The sequence below is a fragment of the Notamacropus eugenii genome, chromosome 1, assembly GCF_028372415.1.
Source record: "Notamacropus eugenii isolate mMacEug1 chromosome 1, mMacEug1.pri_v2, whole genome shotgun sequence".
Classification (NCBI taxonomy): domain Eukaryota; kingdom Metazoa; phylum Chordata; class Mammalia; order Diprotodontia; family Macropodidae; genus Notamacropus; species Notamacropus eugenii.
The window spans coordinates 319,499,025-319,521,154 of NC_092872.1; the positions used below are offsets into that span (position 1 = coordinate 319,499,025).

Below are 22,130 nucleotides of genomic sequence, written 5' to 3' on the forward strand. Positions count from 1 at the left end.
TTGTAATAAGTCTTTGGTATGTACCTTACATATCTCTTGGCTCTTGAATGGCAAATTTTCTGTTAATTCCACAATGCTTTTTAACAAAGTCTTGAAAGTCTGATAATTATTCATGTGTTCATTTTTTTCTATTCAGACTTATACTTCAGTTGGATGATTATGATGTTTTTGGTTGGAGACCCAGTTCTTTGACTTTTTGATATACAATGTTTCAAGACTGGTACTCCTTTATTGTCTCCACTGTTAGGGCTTTTGTGATTATAACTGTGGCACCATCATTTTTGAATTGATTTTTTTCTTATTGCTTTTAATATTTTATTCTGGAGTGGGAGTTTCTGAATTTGACTATAATATTCCTAGAAATTTTCTTCCTAGGATCTCCTTGAAGTAGTGAATGAGGAATTCTTTCACCCTGTTCTAAAGCTTCAGGTCAATTGTTCCTTAATTACTTCTTGTGTCATTATACCAAGACTCTTTTTTTTTTTTTGTCATAACCTGCAGTTATTCCAATTATTCTTTTGTTTTCTCTTCTTGGTCCACGTAGAGGGCCGAGCTCTGGACCATGGCCCCCTGGTGAGCCTGGAGATGCCCGGGGGTGAGAACCCGCCTTTGGGTGCTGGGAACACCCCTTCCGGAGCTGAGCTCTGCCTCCAGGGAGGAACATGGGAGGAGCCATGGCAGGGTATTTAAGGGGGAACACGGGAAGGTAGGGAGGATTTGGGGTAAGCAATAAAGTGCAGTAAGCAGCTCCTCGAGTGCACTGTTTGTTCATTCCCCTCCCCCACAGGAGGGGGCCAGAACCGTTGGACGACTGGTAAAGCAGTTGGAGCAGTTGGAGAGGTAAGCTCCAGGCGACAGCTCAGGGCAGGCCCTGAGCAGGTCCACAACAATTTGTTTTTCTCATGTTTTACTTTCTCTTCCATTTTTTCATTTTTCATATGTTGTTTAATTATTTCTTGATCTGTTATAACTTTGCTGGCTGAGCCTTGCTCAGCTCTAATTTTTAAGGTTTCATTTTCTTCCTTAAGATTCTGTGTCTCCTTTTCTAAGTGGTTGACTTTCTTTTAATAACCTTCTTGTTTTTCGTGGATTACTCCTTTTTTTTTTTTTTTAGTTTTCCCTTTATCTCTCTCAAATGATTTTCAAAATCTCTTAAGCTATTTTATTAATTCTTTCAGGATAGCTGACCATTTTTTGTTTCTCTTTGGAAGTACAGGAGGCTTTCTTTTTTCAATATCCTCCACTGAAAATGAACCGTGCTCTTCTCCATTCCTACAATAACTTATTAGAGTTAGATTCTTTCTCCCTTACCTGCACTTTTTCTTGTAGTATTATCAGATCTCCAAGCCCACAGAGTGGGTGAGGATTAAGCAGGTGATCAGATGGAGATTGCAGGAACTATAGTCTTTGCTGGCACTGAGGTAGGAATCTCTATATTTGTCTTGCTTGGATATGGGTGGCTGTCCTGGGTTGGGGAGGAAGAGTTCTGGGGTGGACCTTGTGGTACACAGGAAAAGAAATCTTCCTCACTGTTCCAAGGAAGAAAAGAATTCTTGTTGTTACTCACATGCCAGAGCACAGGCTAGGAAAGAAAGAAACACATCTCTTTTGATCATACCACATTGGAAGAACTGAAAATTTAAAGACATCTACATGTATCTCTGAAAAGAGTTGCATCAAATTCCTGAAGCTTGGGAGAGTACACCATTACTCCCGCACTGGAAACAGAATTCTATTTCAACAAAGAGTTAGAAAGTGAAGTATATGACTGGGAAAATGAGTAGATAGCTTTAAAAATTCATTATAGAATCTTACTTTGGTGATAAGAAAAACAAAACATACAACCAGTTTGAAGACAAGAAGGTCAAAGTTCTTACATTTAAAGCATCCAAGTATAATAGGAATTGGTCATAAGTCATGGAAGGGTTGAACACGGATTTGTGAAAGGGAAGTAAAGGAAAAATTGGAAAGACAAATGAGAGTGATGCATGAAAATCATGACAACTGGGTCAACAGCTTGCTAAAGGAGACCTCCCAAAATACCAAAGTAATACCAAAGTAAATAACCAATACCAAAGTAATACCAAAGTAAATAACACCTGTCAGATATTGCTGCCAAAATCACAGCAGGAAGCCTGTCTTTAACTATACCCCCAATTCCCCAGGTCTTACCCTCTTTTAGCCCTAAATATGCCCTTCAGAAACAACAGCAATATTCTTGTAGATGTTATGAACTTTTGACTACAGGATGGTTTAAAATTCTGACAGGCAATTGATAATTCCTAAATCAGAAAATGGAAACTCATTAAGAAGTTTCATTAGGTTACACATCTGGAAAAATGCCCTCCACAGTCTTATGATGTCCCTGCCCCAGAATGCTGGACACCATAGGACAAGTCTGCAGGGCATACCCCATTTGTAACAAAGCCAATTCTGAGGGTGAGCTGCTGTTAGTCCCCCTCCTTTTCTCAAAACTTTTCTCAGTACAGGAGAAATTTTCCTAGGGAAGATTGGATCACAGATTTCACACACACACACACACACACACACACACACACACACACACACACACACACCATCTTGTAGAGAATTCAAATTCCTCTAAGTACTTACTAATACTTTTACTAACTGGTGGAGGCCTTCCCTTGTAGCTCTGAAAAACCTATGAAAGAGACTTAGGCACTTCTAAAGGAAATTATTCCCAGATTCAGACATACACACTCTTGACAGAGTGATAATGGACCAGCTTTTACTTCCCAAATTACCTAGAAAGTTGTTGAGGGCCTTGGCATAACCTACGGCCTCCATTCTGTCTTCAGACAAGGATGAAAGGCAAACCACACCCTGAAAAGAAAGTTGACTAAATTGACTCTGGAGGCTCACCAAGGTTGGATATGTCTCCTCCCAGTGCCCCTCTTCCAGGTCAGGATGGCCCCCTGAATTGGTATTAAACTCAGTCCCTTTGAGCTAATTTTTGCTTGACTTTTTCTGACCACTGATATCCTTCTGGACAGAGAGAACCCTGTGCCCCTATTCAACAGGAAGTATGTATTGAAGACAATGATCTTCACCCTTTTACCAAAGAGAGTTCTCCTGCCAAGCAGCTAAGTGGGGAAATGATATGTATATAGCATATGGTGCCCTAAAAATTAAAAGAATATTGAGTTCTTTTTGCAGCACTTTTTGAAACTCCTTCTGAGGGGTTTGGGGCTCATTTGTCATGTAATACCATAAGACTTCTTGTCTTGGAGGACCAAAAGAATTGCTTTTTTCTTCCTTATTCTGTGCCCTCCTGCCCTTATCCTGTCATGAAATTCGTCCTTATCCTGTAAACAACCATATCTCTCACCCTGTGTCATAAAATTCTTCCCTATCTTTAATCTTCACCCACCATAAAACCCTAAACTATATGCTCATCTTGAACATCTATAGAATGTGCAGCTTTCTGCCTATCAAAGCCTGGTCCTCCCAAATATCAGGGCCTTTTCTTTTGCTTCTCACTAACGAGGCCTGTATTGCTTTTGCATATAAATAAAACCTCCTAATTTTAACAAAAAACATCTAAGTGAATTCTTTCACACCCATACCACTTTCTCAAATCTGACCTCAACAATATGACAGAGTTAGAAGGGAAAAGGAATCATTTTCTCTCAAAGGAATATAAACATTCATTCCTATAATGTCCTTTCTGACTGTTCACATATATTAACTATATGTTAAAGAGCGAATTTTTGCCCCAAAGTGCAGATTTTTGGTTTTATCAGATTCTAGATTACAGAGGTCATTGACAACTATATATTTTGTACTTAATCTATACTACTAATCTATCACTCTAATCTTCAATCAGTCTCAGACTGTGTTGCTGATGATTACTTTGTAATATAGTTTGAAATCTGATACTGCTGCGCTGACTTTCTTCACATTTTTCTCATTAATTTCCTTCATATTCTTGACTTTTGTTCTCCCAAATGAATTTTGTTGCCATTTATTCTAATTTTTGGTAGTTTCAGTGGCATGAAAGTGAATAAGTGAACGAAAATAGGTAGAACTGTCTTTTTTATTATATTGGCTTGGCCTAGTAGTAATCGATGAATATTTCTCCAACTATTTAGATCTGTCTTTGTGAAAAGGTTTGTTTTTTTTTAATTGTGTTCATATAGTTTCTGAGTTTCCAAAGTATTTTATATTTACTGTAGGTATGATAAATGGAGTGTTATTTTCTATATATAGTTGGGATTTCTGGTTGGATATGTCGATCGGGGTTTGCTTTATATGTTGCAGCTTTACTAAAGTTTTTGTTACTTCAACAAGATTTTTAATTGATTTTCCCCTGTTCTAAAAGTATACTTTCATGCTGTCTGCAAAGAGTGATAGTTTTATTTTGTCATTGTTTGGTTTTATTCTTTCCATTTCTTTACTTTGTTTTATTGTTATAGCTACTACAATACTGCATAATAGTGTGAACATCAGTGATCTTTGCTTCCCCTCATGGTATTGGGAAGCCCTCTACTTTATTCTGATTTCAGGTAATGGTTGTTGTTGGTTTGAGATGGATACCACTTAATATTTTAAGAAAGGTTCCTTTTATTCCATTTCTTCCTAGTGTTTTTAACAGACATGACTATTGTATTTTGTGAAAAGCTTATTGTGCATTTATTGGGGTAATCCTATGATTTTTGTTTCTTTTGTTAAAGACATGTTCAATTATGTTTTAAATTTTTGTAATAACCAGCCAGATATAATCTCCCTGCTAGTATTTTATGTAAGAATTTTTGCTTCAGTATTCATTAGAGAAATTTGTTCTATAGTAGTCTGCCTCCATCTTTCTTTCCCTAATTTAGAAATCAAAACCATACCTATGTCATACAAGTAAGTTGCTGTGACTCTTTTTTTAATCTGTTTTTTCAAATGGTTTGTATTATATTAGAATTAGCTGTTTCTGAAATGTTTGTTAAAAGACTCTTAAATACAGCCATTTCTGGATATTTTTTATAGGGGCCTAATTTATGGATTATTCAATTTCTTTTTCTGAGAGGGTTATGTGTTCTATTTTTTAATTCTATTAATATGAGAAATTTATATATTTGTAAATATTCATCTATTTCATTTAATTGATAATTTCATTGGAATATAGTTAGGAAAAAGCTCTTAATAATTGACCCAATTTCATCTTCATTATTAATTCATTCAACTTTTTGATTTTAAATATTATTAATTTGCTTTTTAATGCAAACTTTTAATAAATCAAGTTTTTTTAAAAGATCCAATTGTTTTATTTTTTAAAAGATTAAATTACCCAGTCGTTTTTTCCTGTTTTTCCTCAATACCAGAGGAATCAGGTGGGAGTGGAGGGCTGGCAATGCTAGATTCTTACTCTTACCTGTGCTGAAATAGAAGCATCTACATCTGGAAGGGTGCAGATGGCTTCTGAATGTGTAGAGACATGACAGAGTGGGGGAAAGTCTTTTAGAGGGGCATGTGGATTGAGATTTGGGAGAGTGGGGGAGAAAATGGTGGGATTTTTGAAGGTATATGTGCATTGAGATTAGGGTCATGGGGGAGTGGAGAGGAGAGATTCTTGGAGGGATGGGTTAAATGTGGGGTGTGAGAGTGAGAAGAGAAGACAACAGGGATAGGTAAAAAAGGTTGCGAAAGAAAAAAATCAGTAAAATAAGATGGAGGGAAATTCATAAATTGTAGTTATAACTTTGAAAGTGAATGAGATTCATGCAGCAGCTCTTTTTGTGGTGGCAAAGAATTGGAAACGCAGTGATCCCCATCAATTAGGGAGTGGCTGAAGAAGGTGTGGTATATGGTTGTGATGTAATACAAATGTACTATAGGAAATGACTAGTTCGATGGTCTTAGAAAGGCAGAGAAATTCTTGCACAAAGTGATGATGAGCAAAACTGGCAAAACCAGGAGGGTATTGTATTCAATAACAGCGATATTGTTTTAATAACAAATTTGAGTGATTTTGGAATAACATGAGTCTTTCTGACTACTACACATAAATTTAAAACCAAAGACATATGAAGGAAGATGCTATTTAGAGAAGGAACTGATAAATTGAAGTATGTGTAGAATAGTTTTGCATCTGTCTATCTATCTATCTATATCTATCTATCTATCTATCTATCTATCTATCTATCTATCTATCTATCTATCTATCTATCTATCCATCTATCCATCCATCCATCCATCCATCCATCCATCCATCCATCCATCCATCCATTATTCCATCTATCTGTCTATCTATCTATCTATCTATCTATCTATCTATCTATCTATCTATCTATCTATCTATCTATCTATCTATCTATCTATCTATCTATCTATCTATCCATCTATCCATCCATCCATCCATCCATCCATCCATCCATCCATCCATCCATCCATCCATCCATCCATCTATCTATCTATCTATCTATCTATCTATCTATCTATCTATCTATCTAGATCTCATGGTACCCATGTGGAGGGTCCAGAAATGGAGGAGGGAAGAAAAAAAGAAAAAAATCGAATTTACATGGTAATTTTCCTTTGTATTTGGAGGGAATAGCAATTTGTATATGGCAGGTGAAAGTTTCATGTGCAATACTTTTTTTTTTATTGTACTGAGTAACGGAAAGTTATGCTTCGTTGGATGAAGTGAAAATAAGATAATTTTTTTAGAGAGAAAGAAAATTCTATCCACCTTCTTACCTTCTTTCTTAATTATTTTGTGGTTAGAGCTATCTAGCTCTGAAAGTGTAAGCTTCTACTTGCATAATTTTACTGTCTGCTTCAGTCTCTACCTGGTTTGACTTATCCCTTAAAAATCTGGATTGTCTGCCATTTGATGCATATATTTTAATACTTTTATTTGTATTTATTTGTTATATATTTTATTATTGTATATTTTACTTATTATTTCATATTTAATATATCTGTGTTTTTGTCTATGGTACATTTTTTTCAAAATGAAGTTCCCGTGGTTCACTCTTTTTATTATATCCACTTTTTTATTTTGCTTTAACTCATATAATGATTTCTACCCCTGGATTTTTGCATATGAGGTGAATTTTAATAGGTTTTTCTCCTACCTCTTATTTTAGTGTTGTGTGTACGTCTTTCTGTTTTGAGTCTCTTGTAAACCACGTGATTGTACAATTCATTTTGCTATCTGAATTATGTTATACGATGATGGTGATGGAAGACTATTGTGCTATAAATAGTGATGAGTAGGATTCTTTCAGAAAATCTGGGCAAGAAAAACATGAATTTAAGTAAAGTGAAATACATTGTGTACAAAGGAACGGCAACATTGTGCAATGATCAGCTAAGAATGACAGTCATACTTAACAATGTAAAAATGCAAGAAAACTCTGAAGGACTTATGATAAAAAATGCCGTCCATATCCACAAAAAGAATGGACGGTGTCTCAACACAGACTGAAGCATATTTTTAACTTACTTTGTTTTTGTTGAGATTTTCTTTCTTTGTTTCTTTGGTCCATGTTTTCTTTCACAACATGACTAGCATGGAAATCTTTTGAACGACTACACATATATAACCTTTCTTGCCTTCTCAATAAGTGGGGTAAGGATGGAAGAAAGCAGAGAACTTGGAACTCAAAGTAAATTGTTTACACATGTGAGTGGGAAAAAGATAATGCTAAAGAACTAGGAAAGGAAATTAAGGTTGTCAATAGTCATATGCCAAAAGCTCTAAATCGTTAGTAGTTTGGGAAATGCAAATTAAAACAACTGCAATGTACCATCTCATGAAAGAAATTGAAAGTGATAAATGTTAGACAAGATTAGTGAAAATCGGGACACTAATGCATCATTGGTGGAGTTTTGACCTTATCTAACCGTTCTGGAGAACTCTTTGAAACTACAACGCAAAGTCAATCAAATTACACATCCCAGTACATGCCTGTCTTGCCCTTAATCATATTCGTTTTTAGATATAATCCCTTCATGTTCGACTCACACCTACAACCTTTTTCTCTATATATTCCTAACTGTTCTAATAATGATAAAGTTCTTATGAGTTACAAGTATCATCTTCCTATAGAGGAATGTAAAGAGTTTAACCTTATTAAATTTATTTTGATTTCTCTTTCTGTTTCTCTTTTTATGTTTCTCTTGAGTCTTGCATTGTGAAGTGAAATTTTCTATTCAGCCCTGGTCTTGTCATAAGAAATGCTTGAAAAGTGCTCTATTTAATTGCATGTCCATTTTCTTCAAGAAGGGATTATATTCAGTTTACCTGGGTAGGTGCATCTGGGTTGTAATCTCTAAAGTTTGGAATTCCCCCGCACAGGGATTCCTACATCTCCTCCCTTTCCACCAAATACTTATGTAAGTTTGATACCAAAGGAAAAGGCCAAGGAGTTCCTTTAAATCAATTATATGTAGTAGTTTGATAAATTGGGTTACTCATATTGAGGCAGTATGATGAATTTCTGCTAAGAGTTTCAGTCTGTGGTAGCAACCAGACTAAACAGTGAGTCTCTTAAAAAAAATCTCCAGAGGAAGTATAAAAAAAAAAAACAAAAAAAAAACAGAAAAAGGGAGGAGAGTGCCTCACTACTAATTTGTGGATATTGGGGGTTTTCTCCTTAGTAATGAGCTCATTTCCAAGCTTTGCTTTTACCCAATGTTATTCAAAAAAAGTCTAAAGACAAGATTTTATACTGCTCTAAATGGTCATATACAGGTCCCCATATTCTTGTTATGACTTTTACCTGACACATTATCTCAGTTATGACGTAGATACAGAATTTATGATTCTGTATCTAAGCAATGATATTTAACAGGTTACCATGTGTGGGATTCCACCTTTCACAGACTGTAAGTCAAGTATTATGGCTTTTCCCCATTTGGGATCCCATATAATCCTAACTCCTTTGTCCTTTAGATTACCATATTCCAATCTCTCATCTCCGATAATGTAGAAGCTGCTAAATAACTCATAGGCTCAAACCACTGGATACAATTAATTCAAAGCAAAGACAACAATTAGAGCATGAATGTTTCAAATAAAAATATGAGGCACACTTTCCCACAAGCACACACAGATTCAGTGGAACAGTGAACGTATGCAGAGTATGCTAGTGTTTATATATGTATATATATATATATTTATGCGTGTGTGTGTGTGTGTATGTGTATTTGTGTGCATATGTCTGTGTGTATGTAAATATGTACATATTTTTGTTTATGTATATATATATATGTGTGTGTGTGTGTGGTACGTATATATATGTATATGTGTGTGTGTATGTATATGGAATACACAGGACCAAGCCAACTGAAGTTTCTGCCACTTCAAGATATTCATTTCCTTTCTCTTATTGTGAAATTTCCATGTGATTTTTAAATAACTAAATTTTAATTTTTAAAAAATTTATAGAATAAAACAAACATTTCCATAATATAGCATAACAACAATATTGCACGTAAAATTGCAAGTCTATCATGTATGGCTTACTATTCCTTTTAAATTGCTTCAAATTTTTAAAAGGTTATCGTGTTGGTATCTTCATTCTATTCCATCCACCCTAGAGATGGGTATTAGACACAAATGTGTATATAGGAAAAATCTTTTTATACATGCTTCTGTATATCAGTTCTATCTCTTCATGCAGATAATATCTTCCTTCGTTGGTTTTTGTACTTAATTTGCATATTCATAACAGCGAAAATGTGGTTTTTTATGGCAAAAGTGTCTTTGCTGGGTAGTTCTTACAATTATATTCCCTGGAGACGCTTTTCTCCTTACCTCCTGATGGCAGAGCTAATTCTCCCTTTAATTAATTTAGAGTTTTCTAGATTGCCTCTTATGTCAATCCAAGGGACACAGCAAGTCTAGATATTTCCTACATGGCATCAATTTCCCTAATCCTATGAGAAAGGATGCCAAATACTCTCAGGATGATTAAAATTTTTCATGTTAACTAAGGATGTTAAAAATGTAAACATTTCTTTAAATTTGCTTTATATACAGTTAATGGGACACTCTCATGTTTTGTAACCTTTTCTGTCTATGAATAGGAAACATAGACATTTAATGTCTGAAGTGGGACAAGTCTAAAAGCCTAAGACATTTTTACTAGCATAACTGAAACAAGGGTTTATGGACTCAGCACGTAAAGTATCGATTTTAGCTTTTCTCTTCTATAGTCATTGAACTCTGTTCACAACTCTGCTTTACTGTGTTATGTTTAATTTGGTAAATAATAGAGAAACAAGGATCCACCTCAAATTAAGTAACAATAACAGGGGAGAGTAAACAAATAGACATGGATCATACTCTCTACTTTATGATAAAGATGCCATAGATATAATGGTGATTAAGAGATGGATTGTTGGCTTTTTATCTTTTTTTTTCCCACCACTGAGTTCAGTCATCAAAGAAAATGATGATCTCAGAAAGAATTCTAGATGAAGATTTATTTTTTCTGTATTTAAATTTATTTATTTAAGTTTTCAACATTCATTTCCACAAAATTTTGAGTTCCAAATTTTCTCCCCATTTCTCCCCTCTCCCCAATCCAAAACGTCGCGTATTCTAACTACCCCTATCACCAATCTGTCCTCCCTTCTAACATCCCTCCCTTCCCTTATCCTCATCTTCTCTCTTGTCCTGAAGGGTAAGATAAATTTCTATACCCCATTACCTGTATTTCTTATTTCCTAGTTGCAAGAACAATACTCAACAGTTGTTCCTAAAACTTTGAGTTCCAGCTTCTCTTCATCCCTCCCTCCCCACCCATTCCCATGGGGAAGGCAAGCTATTCAGTATAGGCCATATCTGTGTAATTTTGCAAATGACTTTGATAAAAGTCGTGTCTTGTAAGACTAACTATATTTCATTCCATCCTATCCTGCACCCCCGTTTCTTCTATTCTTTTTTGATCCTATCTCTCCCCAAGAGTGCTCCCTCCTCCCACTGCCCTCCCTCCCATTATCCCCCCCATCCTGCTTATTCCCTTCTCCCCCACTATCCTGTATTGTAGGATATGTTTTAATACCAAAATGAGTGTGCATTTTATTCCTTCCTTTGATGGAATGTGATGAGAGTAAACTTCATGTTTTTCTCTCACCTCCCTTCTTTTTCCCTCCACTAAAAAGTCTTTTGCTTGCCTCTTTTATGACAGATAATTTGCCCCATTCCATTTCTCCCTTTCTCTTCTGAAAATATTTTTCTCTCACTGCTTAATCTTTTTTTAAGATATGATCCCACTCTATTCAATTCACCCTGTGCTCTCTGTCTCTCTCTCTATGTGTGTGTGCGCGTGTGTGTCTGTGTGTGTGTATGTGTGTGTGTGTGTAATCCCACCAAAGACCCAGATACTGAAAAATGTTTCAAGAGTTACAAATATTGTCTTTCCATGTAGGAATGTAAACAGTTCAACTTTAGTAAGTCCCTTGTGACTTCTCTTTGCTGTTTACCTTTTCATGCTTCTCTTCATTCTTCCGTTTGAAAGTGAAATTTTCTTTTCAGCTCTGGTCTTTTCATCAAGAATGCTTGAAAGTCCTCGATTTCATTGAAAGACCATTTTTCCCCTGAGGTGATATACTCAGTTTTGCTGGGTAGGTGATTTTTGGTTTTAGTCCTAGTTTCTTTCACTTCTGGAATATCATTTTCCACTCCCTTCTATCCCTTAATGAAGAAGACACTAGATCTTATGTTATCTGGATTGTATTTCCACAATACTTGAATTGTTTCATTCTAGCTGCTTGCAATATTTTCTCCTTGACCAGAGAACTCTGAAATTTGGCCAGAATGTTCCTAGGAGTTTCTCTTTTATGATCTCTTTCAGGAGGTGATGGGTGGATTCTTTCAATATTTACTTTGACCCCTGGTTCTATAATATCAGAGCAGTTTTCCTGGATAATTTCATGAAAGATGATGTCTGCACTCTTTTTATGATCAAGGCTTTCAGGTAGTTTCATAATTATTAAATTGTCTCTCCTGGATCTATTTTCCAGGTCAGTTGTTTTTCCAATGAGATGTTTCACATTATCTTCCATTTTTTATTCTTTTGGTTTTGCTTTGTGATTTCTTGGTTTTTCCTAAAGTCATTAGCCTCCATCTGTTTCATTCTAATTTTTAAGGAAATGTTTTCATCAGTGAGTTGCTTAACCTCATGTTCCATTTTTCTAATTCTGCTTTTTAAAGCATTCTTCTCCTCATTGAGTTTTTGAACCTCTTTTGCCAATTGAATTAGGCTATTTTTCAATGTGTTATTCCCTTCAGCATTTTTTTAGGTCTCCTTTAGGAAGGTATTGACCTGCTTTTCATGCTTTTCTTGCGTCTCTCTCATTTCTCTTCCCAATTTTTCCTCCACCTCTCTAGTTTGATTTTCAAAATCCTTTTTGAGCTCTTCCATGGCCTGAGACAATTGAATATATATTTTGGACGTTTGCGATACAGAAGCTTGATTAGACACTGAAGACATGACTGTTATCCACTACATCCTGAGCCATTGCCAGCCATCTGGACTCTGTCCTGCCACTGGACTATGATGACTCAGGAGGGGAGAGTGAGGCTGACTACTTCATGCAACTCTGCCTCACTTAAATCCAATTTATGCACGAATCAAAAGACTTCACCTATACCATTTTACTATTATGCCTCAAAGTCTTGTGGTAACATAAGGTAGTAGGTGGGGATACACTAGAAGCTGTAGTCACAACCCTGCACACAGGCAGCCCAGGCCATAGAGGCATTTCTCCCTAGAAACAGCTGTGGGCCTTGGCAGCCCCCTGGGTGTCTGAGCAGCCTTTTAAGGATTGCACTGCTCACATCCTGGCCTGAGGAAGAGAGCTAGAAAAGATGCCCTCAAAGTGTCTGCTTACCCAACTCTGGCCTGATTACTGTGACAGGTAGGGAATACCACTCTGCTGTTGACTCCCTTCCCCCAAATGTAAGAAAAGTATGAAAACATCTGCAAGGATGATTCCATTCACCATCAGCACATGGAACTTGTGTACACTTATGGACAACACAAAATCTAGTAGACCTGAATGACAAACTGCTCTTGTTGAAAGAGAACTCAATAGGTATCCTGCATGCAAATAACAGGCCTGAGTGAAGCAAGTCTGACTTAGTGAAGTTGGAGCTGGATACACATTTATCTGGAGTAGCTGCAGTGAAATAGAGCACCATGTAGATGATGAAGATTATGCAATGAAAACTAATCGAGTCAGCAAGTTAGTATGCCTGCCAAAAGGAGTGAATGACAAGCTCATGAAAATGTGATTGGCACTAGCAGGAAAACGCCATGCCACCATCACCAGTGACTTTGCTCTCACCATGCCAGTCCCTGAAGAGGTAAAAGAAAAAATTTATGAAGAACTAGAGACCCTTATCATCAATGTGCCCAAAGAGGACAGCTTATAATTCTGGGTGACTTTAATGCTTGAGTAGGCTCAGACTAGCAGACTTGGTAGGGGCTCCTAGGCAGGAATGAAGTTGGAAACAGCAATAGCTATAGTTATTTATTGCTGAAAAATTGTGCATCTAAATTAGGTGAAAGATTGTAGGCTTTAACACTTCTTTTGATACACTACAGACCAGATATTGAGGATCTAGAATTAGAAACACTATCTTTATGTCAAACCAAAAAAGTGGCTACAGAAGACCTCGTTAAAGAAATACATGAACGAATAAACACTCACCCTTTTGACAGCATATCAGGTGAATTATTTGACCCATCTGAACTTCTGTAGCAGACTGTTTGCCTATTTAATCTCTAAACAATTGTGGGAAAAAACTACACTAGTAAAAATACATCAGATACACCCCCATTTAAACATCGTTATAATATGTATGACCTGCTTCTCCACATCTATTTGCCTGTCTTAACAACAGAAGAAGATAGGTCTTTTTTTCCAGCAGAAAGTATGACCATTTAACTTGACTAAATTGGTTGATTTGGATTGTTTTGCAATGTGTTTTGGGGATTAATACTGGGAGTCTATTTTTACTAATTTATTTCTAACTTTTTCTGTTATGGAAATTAACATTTCAGGTTGATGGTGTTTTCCTTTTTGCTTCTGAATTAGTGTTAAATAGTATATTTTTAGAATTTGTAATATCTTTTAATTTCTATCATGGTGATAGTTATGAACTTGCTGCATGGCCAAACTGATAACACATCAATCATTGAGAGAATAAGTTTTGAAATTTTTGAACATGTTACATTTCTTTTTCTTTCAAATTGGTTGAAAATGTTTTCTTGGTGGGGATGGGTGGGGGTGGTAAGGGAATGATGGGTGATATATGTTGGAGGTGGAATTGGATTGGGTATTTTTAGGGGGACGTTTGGCCAAGTATTACATGAAAGGAAACACTGTGGCTTTTATTTTGTCTAAGATGATTTAGAAAAGATATTATTATATATGATGTTTCTTGCTTTCTCTGCTTTTGTTTTAAAAAATATTCTTTTCAAAAGCTGTACAGTTCAATTATGGCAATGTTCAGTGCTTCCTTTGAGGAGCTTGCACTGCTGAAATACAGAAAGTAATAGATACAAATTGATGCATTTAAAAAAATAGAAAAATTGTGCATAACATGACATCCTCATCACCAAAACTGCTTTCTATTTAACTAAATGCATTGAAATTTCTTTAATGTATTCTTGCAGCAAACATTGGTATCTAAAATTATGCTTTTATTTATGCATGTATTCATAAGTTATGGAAAGGAGAAATTATAAACAAAGCAAGGAATGATAGAAGAAAACTGCCGAGAACTTCTGAACCAAGGATATGCTGCCAGTTTAAAGCATTCATGTATCACCTCCAGAAAAGAAAAGAAGAAAGAAATAAACAAACAATAACAACGAAGTCTGTGCTCTTCAGCTACAAATCCCAGGGAAGTTTCATTGCTTACACTTGTCTTCTTATTTATTTTTTACGTTTTGATATTCAGCCTTAAAAAAAATAGTATTTTACTTTTCCACAGTTACATGTAAAATCAATTTTTCAGAATCATTTCTAGAGTTTTGAGTTGCAAACTCTCTTCCTTTCTCACTCCCCACATCCCTTCACCAAGAAGGCAAACAATTTGATACAGGTTATACATGTGTAATCCTGAAAAACATTTTCATTACAGTCATGTTGTGAAAGAAAATATAGACCAAAACAATTCTCAAGAACAACAAAGAAAATAAAAAGAAAACACAAGCTTCATTCTGTATTCAGACACCATCAATTCCTTCTCTGAGGAGGGATAGTAGCTTTTTTCCGAAGTTTTTCAGTGCAATGTTGCATCCTTTTCTGGCTGAGAATAGCTAAGACAATCATGACTGATCACTGTACAATATTGCTGTTATTTTATACATAGTACATTTCACTTTAAGATCAGCTCATGTAATCCTTCTATGTTATTTTTGAGATTATCTTGCTCATCATTTCTTTTAGCACAACAGTATTCCATCATAAGGGCAGCTATGTGATTCAGTGGATAGGGCACCGGTGCAGGAGTCAAGAGAACCTGAGTTCAAATATCACTTTAGATACTTGACCCTCACTGGCAGGGTGACCTTGGGTCAGTCACTTAACCCCAATTGCTTCATCCTGTGTCATCTCCAATCATCTTGATGAATATCTGGTCACTGAATTCAGATGCCTCTGGAGGAGAAGTGTGTCTCGTGACCTGTCACAGCCTTCCCTCACTCAAAAGAAAGTCAAGTGCAAGTCATGTCATTATTTCTCTGATGGCATGGTCTCCATTGGCAATGAAGGATGAACACACACAAAATTCCATCATAAGCTCAGCCATTCCCCAATTGATGGGTATTCCCTCAATTTCCTGTTCTTTGACCCCAGGGAAGAACTTCTCTAAATCTCTTCGTACACATAAATATTTTTCCTTTCTGTTTTTTTCTTTTTAGACAGAGAGTTTATAGGAGCACTACTAGTTCAAAGGATATGTATGATTGTATAGCACTTTGAGCATAGTTCCAAATTATTTTACAGAATGGCTGAATCAGCTCACAACTGCACCAACAGTACATTAATATCTAATTTTTTCCCACATTTTCTGAAGCACTTGTTATTTTCCTTTTCTGTATGATCAGTCAACCTAATAAGTATGAGGTAGCAATTCAGTATTGTTTTAATTTGCATTTTTTCCAATCAATAGTGAAGTAAATCGTTTTACATGTGGATATAGCAAGCTTTGATTATTTGGGGGAATGGCCCTTATTTTTATAAATTTGATTCAGTTCTGTATATGTTTGAGAAATGGGGCTTTTTTGGAGAAATGTGCCTCAATTTTTTTTCACAATAACTATTGCTAACTCTATTGTCCTTAATCCTATCCCCTCATTCATTCTCTTCTCTCTCTCTTTTTACTTTGTTCCTCCTCAAATATGGTTTACTTCTGACTAGCTTTTCTCACAATCCAGTCTTCATTCTCTTACTGATATCACATCCTGCTTTCTTGTAGGGTAATACAGATTTTGATAATTAATTGTATATGTATTTTATTTTTTCTTTGAGCCAATTTTAATGAAAGTATGGTTCAATCATATTTCTTCACCTCCCCTATCCTCTCTTCCACCAGAATAGATCTTTCCAGCCTTTTACATAAGATAATTTACCCCATTCTATTCTTGCACTTTCACTTTATCTCAGTACATTCTTCTCTTTTTTAAAAAAAAAATATTTTAATTTTCAACAGTCATTTCCTCAAGATTTGGTCTCCTAAATTTTCTCTCCATCTTTCCCCTCCCAGACTCCAAGACAGCAGGCATTCTGATTACCACTTCCCCCAATCTGTCCTCCCTTCTCTCACACCCCTTCCTTTCCTTATCCCCATCTTCTCTATTTTCTTGTAGTGAAAGATAGATTTCCATATCCCATTTTCAGTATTTATTTCTCACCTGCATGAAAAAAGAATTTTTAACATTTGTTTTTAAAACTTTGATTCCCAACTTCTATCCCTTTCTGACTCCCCACCCATCACCACTGAGAAGGCAAGTAATTCAATATAGGTTACATATAAGTAGTGGTCCAAAAGACTTCCATAAGTTATGCTGTGAAAGACTAACTATATTTTCCTCCATCCTGTCCTGACCCCCATTTATTCTATTCTCTCTTAGCACCTTCTCCCTCACCAAAAATGTTTCCTTCTAATTACCCCTTCCTCTAATTTGCCTCCTCCCACACTGCCCTTATCTCTTTCCCTAATTTCCTATAGTGTAAGACAGGTGTTCATATCAAATTGAGTGTGAATGTTGTTCTGTCCTTAAGCCAAATGCAATGAGAGTAAGATTCACCTTTCCCTCTCACGTCCCCCTTCCCCCTCCATTGCAAAAGTTTTTCCTTGCCTCTTTTATGAGAGATAATCTGCCCTATTCCATTTCTCCCATACTCCTCTTACTATATTCCTCTCCCACCCCTTAATTTTATTTTTTATATCATCTCTTCCTATTCAACTCACCCTGTGCCTTCTGTCTGTGTGGATGTATAGATTCCAACTACCTCCAACTATACAAATACTGAGAAAAGTCTCAAGAGTTACAAATATTTTCTTTCCGTGTAACAATATAAACAGTTCAACTTTAGTAATTCAGTTACAATTTCACTTTCCTCTTTATCTTGTCATGCTTGTCTTGATACTTGTATTTGAAAGTTAAATTTTCTATTCAGCTCTACTACTTTCATCAAGAATGCTTGAAAGACCTGTATTTCGTAGAATGATCATTTTTCCCCCTGAAGTGTTATACTCAGTTTTGCTCCGTAGGTGGTTCTTGGTTTTTGTCCTTGCTCCATTGATTCTGGAACATCATATTTTAGCCCTTTAATCCCTTAACGTAGAAGCCTTTAGATCTTGTGTTATGCTGATTGCATTTTCACAATACTCCAATTGTTTCTAACTACTTGTAATATTTTATCCTTGGCTTAAGAATGCTGAAATTTTGTTACTATTTTCCTAAGAGTTTTTCATTTTCAATCTATTTCAGGAAGTTATTGGTGGATTCTTTCAATGTGTATTTTACCCTCTGATTCTAGAATGTCTAGGGAGTTTTCCTTGATATTTTCTTGAAAGATTATATCTAGGCTCTTTGTCTGATTACGGCTTTCAGGCTGTCTCATAATTTTTAAATTGTCTCCCCTGAATCTACTTTTCAGGTCAATTGTTTTTCCAGTGAGATATTTCACACTATCTGCTATTTTTTCTTTCCTTTGTTTTTGATTTATAATTTCCTGTTTTTTCATAAAAAAACATTAGCTTCAGTCTGCTCCATTCTAGTCTCTGCAGTAGGCAAACCAATCCAGAATCCCCATGAAAAACAATCTCCATAGTAATAATAAAAAACAAAGTGTGGAGAACCTAGGGAATTCATCAGCACTGACTGGTGGATGTTTTGGTTTTTCTATTTAGTAATGTCTCATTTCCAAGTATGGACTTTTACCCAATGTTATAGTCCAGGGAAAAGACTAGAATGGGTTGTAAGAATGAACACTGGTAGAAGTAATACATACTACGCAAATTGTGTGAAAGGTAGATTCATCATCTCCAGAGAAAATGGCAACAGCATGAATTCCCTTAATACTGGGGATAAAGGTTCTGTATTACTGTGCAAGTCATATTGTGAGAAAGACGAATGTGAGAACAGAAAGGAAAGCTCCTTTCCAGGAGGTGAGATGCCAGAGAGTCTAGAAATTGGTTGAACTCATGATGCATGAAGTACAAGATGCCTAGATCCAGTAACAAGTGTAGAGTGAATGTGAACGATTTCTATTTATGACCTGTGTTGTTTCTTCTTCTGTCCCAGGAGAAAGAAACTTTTCCACTACATAGCTATCATTCTCAGTTTCTCACTTTCACATCCATCCCTACCCCACACACAGTGAGTAGCTATATCCTGTCAATTCTACTTTCATCACATATCTACTATATTCTCCCTTCTGTCCTCAGGTGCTGCAACCCCTCTGAGGTAGGCTCTTACAGCTCCACTGGCAGTATGAAGGTATCCTGCTGGTTGGTCTCCTAGCCTCAGTACTCTAGTCAAACCAGTTGATACTGAAGTCAACTATCAAAGTCATCTTCCTAAATCACAGGTCTGATCATTTCTCCCAAATTCCAGATACTCTTTAATATGTCCAGGATAAAATATGCAATCTAATTTGTCTTTTAAACTCTTCCACTGCATAGCTACCTCCTATCTTATTCTGCTTTCCTCCCCTCCATATACTCAACAATCTGTTGTCACTACCTTCCTTGCTGTTCCTTTCACGAGGAATTCCATCCCCTTACTCACTGTGTTTTTACTAGCTGGAATTCTCCTCATTCCTGCCTCATGGCCACTTTGATTTCCTTCAAAGTTCACCTAATATCTTCCTCTCTTTTATTTTTACTTTTACATTCCTCACTTTTATATTTCTCTAAACAAGATGACACTGTATTATCAGGTCTGGTAACCGGAGAATAAAAAGAGTCAATGACTGCCTCATTCTCCAGCCATGCACCTCAAGGAACAGTCACCTCCCCTTTCATAGATTTTGGCCAATACAAAACTAAGAACAGAACAGCATAAGTAATACCAAAATCCAAAAACACTGCATTCTTACCAGGTCAGTTTTTCTGGAGATTGAATCCAAGAAATAACCAGACAAAGTATTTTATTTCTCTTTTCCAGTGTGGCATGGAGTTGTCATAGACTTTGCTTCCAAGAATTTGTGCCCTGATTTTGGTGGTCAGATGGATAATGGTAGAACTGTTCACCGGTAAAGGCAAATATCTTACCTCAAGGTCGGAAAAGCCCCATTTTGCCAGTTGGACACAGGTTAGGGCTACTTGGGTTAGGAATAGCTTCATTTTCCTTAATGAAAGGGAAGACATTAACACTTGAATGTCTGCATTGGAAGTAGATACATTTGCCAACCTCTGCTATTCTTTTATCAGCTCCAACCTGGTCGATTCTTTAACATATGTTTATATTTAGGGCTTAAGTGCCCCACAAATAACTATAATCAGTGGGTGTCATGAGCAGAATTCCTCCATTGGTGTGGATACTAATGGCAAGAAGTTTTGATTGTTCATTCTTTTTCTCTCCAGAGCTCAGACTTCCTGACCTGATTCAAAGCCACTGGTGAAGATGAATGTCATCCTTTCTTCACCTCATTAGGTGGACTATTAAGGGCCTGTCATATGCCAACCATGCAGCATGCAATTCAGCCAACTGGAAGGATTTGCCCTGTACCCCCAATCCCTGGGTATCCCGTCTTTTCACATTAGTGGGTGTTTCAGTCCATTTGTATTGTAGTACTCTTGTAGTAAATAGACATCATATAACTAGACAAAATGGCATTCCTCAGGAGCCAGGTTCCTATAGGTTGTATAAGTGGGTCAAAAGAGTAGGGAATGCTGGCAGAGTCACAATGGCAGTGTAGAAAGGCTCATATACTGCAGCTTTTCCCCCACAGCCCACAAAAAGCCTGTAAAAAATTACTCTCAACAAAAATAACTCTCAACAACACAGCAAAAGAAATTTCCATCCCAAGGTAACCTGGAAGGCCTACGGGAAATGTCTATTTGAAGGCATACTGAGTTGAGCTGAATCCAGCCCTGGCCATGTGGCACTGGGAGAAACAGGAACTGAACAGATCTCTGGCAGTTGATCTAAACCTCAGCCTTGAGTGACGGCCCTAGCTGTACCCAAACCTCCAGGAGAATTGAACAGCTGAGTCCAAACTCAGGCTTGAACATGATTCTGGGGAGAGGAAGGGATATAGGGTTATCCTCTCAACAAAGAATTCAGAAATTAAGTAAATGGCTAGGAAAATGCCCTAAAAAGGGGGAAAAAATAAGACCATAGAAGGATACTTTCCTGTTGAACAAGTGACTCCTACCATCCTTTTGGATGAGGAAGAACAAGGTGTGATGGCACAGGAAGTCAAGGACTCTGCCCGCACTGCCTCCAAAGGGAACTTAAACTGGGCTCAGGCAAAAGAAGAGCTTAAAAAGCAAGTTAGCAGCTAGCTAAAGGAGAACCAAAAATGCTGAGGAAAATAACACCTTTAAAAAGAATCTAACTTAATTGGAAAAAGAGATACAAAAAGCCAATGAGGAGAAGGAGGCCTTAAAAACCAGAAGTAGTCAAAAGGAGAAGGATCAAAAACTCACTGAACAAAATAGTTCCTTCAAAGAGAGAATTGAGTTCAGAGAAATGAATGAGATAAACCAAGCAGTTAAAAAAAGGAAACCAACAGTTACAAAAAAATAAAAGATGATGTAAAACATCTCATTGGAAAAACAACTGACTTGGAAAATTGATCAAGAAGAGACAATTTAAAAATTATGGGACTACTTGAAAATCATGATCAAAAAAAGACCCTAGACATTATCTTCCATGAAATTATCAAGGAAAACTGTTCTGACATTCTAGAACCAGAGCGCAAAATAAAAATTGAAAGATCTCACTAAACAATTCCTGAAAGCGCCCCAAAGTGAGAACCTCATAGGAATATTGCGGCCAAATTTCAGCGTTCCTAGATCAAGGAGAAAATACTGGGAGCAGGTAGAAAGAAATAATTAAAGTATTGTGGACATAAACTCAGGATAACACAGGATCTGGCAGCTTTAATATTAAGGGATTGAAGCACTTGGAATAGGATATTCCAAAAGTCAAAGGAACTGGGATTAAAACCATGAATCACCTACCCAACAAAACTGAGTAGAATACTTCAAGGGAATAAATGGTCACTCATTGATATAGAGAACTTTTAAGCATTCATGATGAAAAGACTAGAAGTGAAGAGAAAATTTGACTTTCAAACACAAGAATCAAGAGAAGCATGAAAAGGTAAACAGGAAAGAGAAATCATAAAAGACTTTTTAAAGCTGAACTGTTTACATTCCTACATGGAAATAAAATATTTATAGCTCTTGAGACTTTTCTCAATATTTGGGTGGTTGGATGAATTATACATACACATGCACACATATAGGCAGAGAGTAAAAGTTGTGTTGAATCAGAAGAGATGATATCCACAAAAAATCAAATAAAAATTAAAGACTGAGGGAGGAAAATATTGGGAGGAGAAAGGGAAAAAATGGAATGTAGTGGGCTATAACTCATAGAACAGATAAAAAAATCTTGTTCAATGGAGGAGAA

General features: G+C 36.3%; 1 long non-coding RNA gene across 1 annotated transcript; it reads left to right on the forward strand.

The window, feature by feature from the left end:
- Positions 1 to 1,064: 1,064 nt before the first annotated feature.
- LOC140517960 (uncharacterized) lies at positions 1,065 to 21,875 on the forward strand. The gene is made up of 3 exons (XR_011971796.1): positions 1,065 to 1,421; positions 14,696 to 19,074; positions 20,072 to 21,875. It is a non-coding gene; the product is annotated as an uncharacterized lncRNA (long non-coding RNA).
- Positions 21,876 to 22,130: the final 255 nt, after the last annotated feature.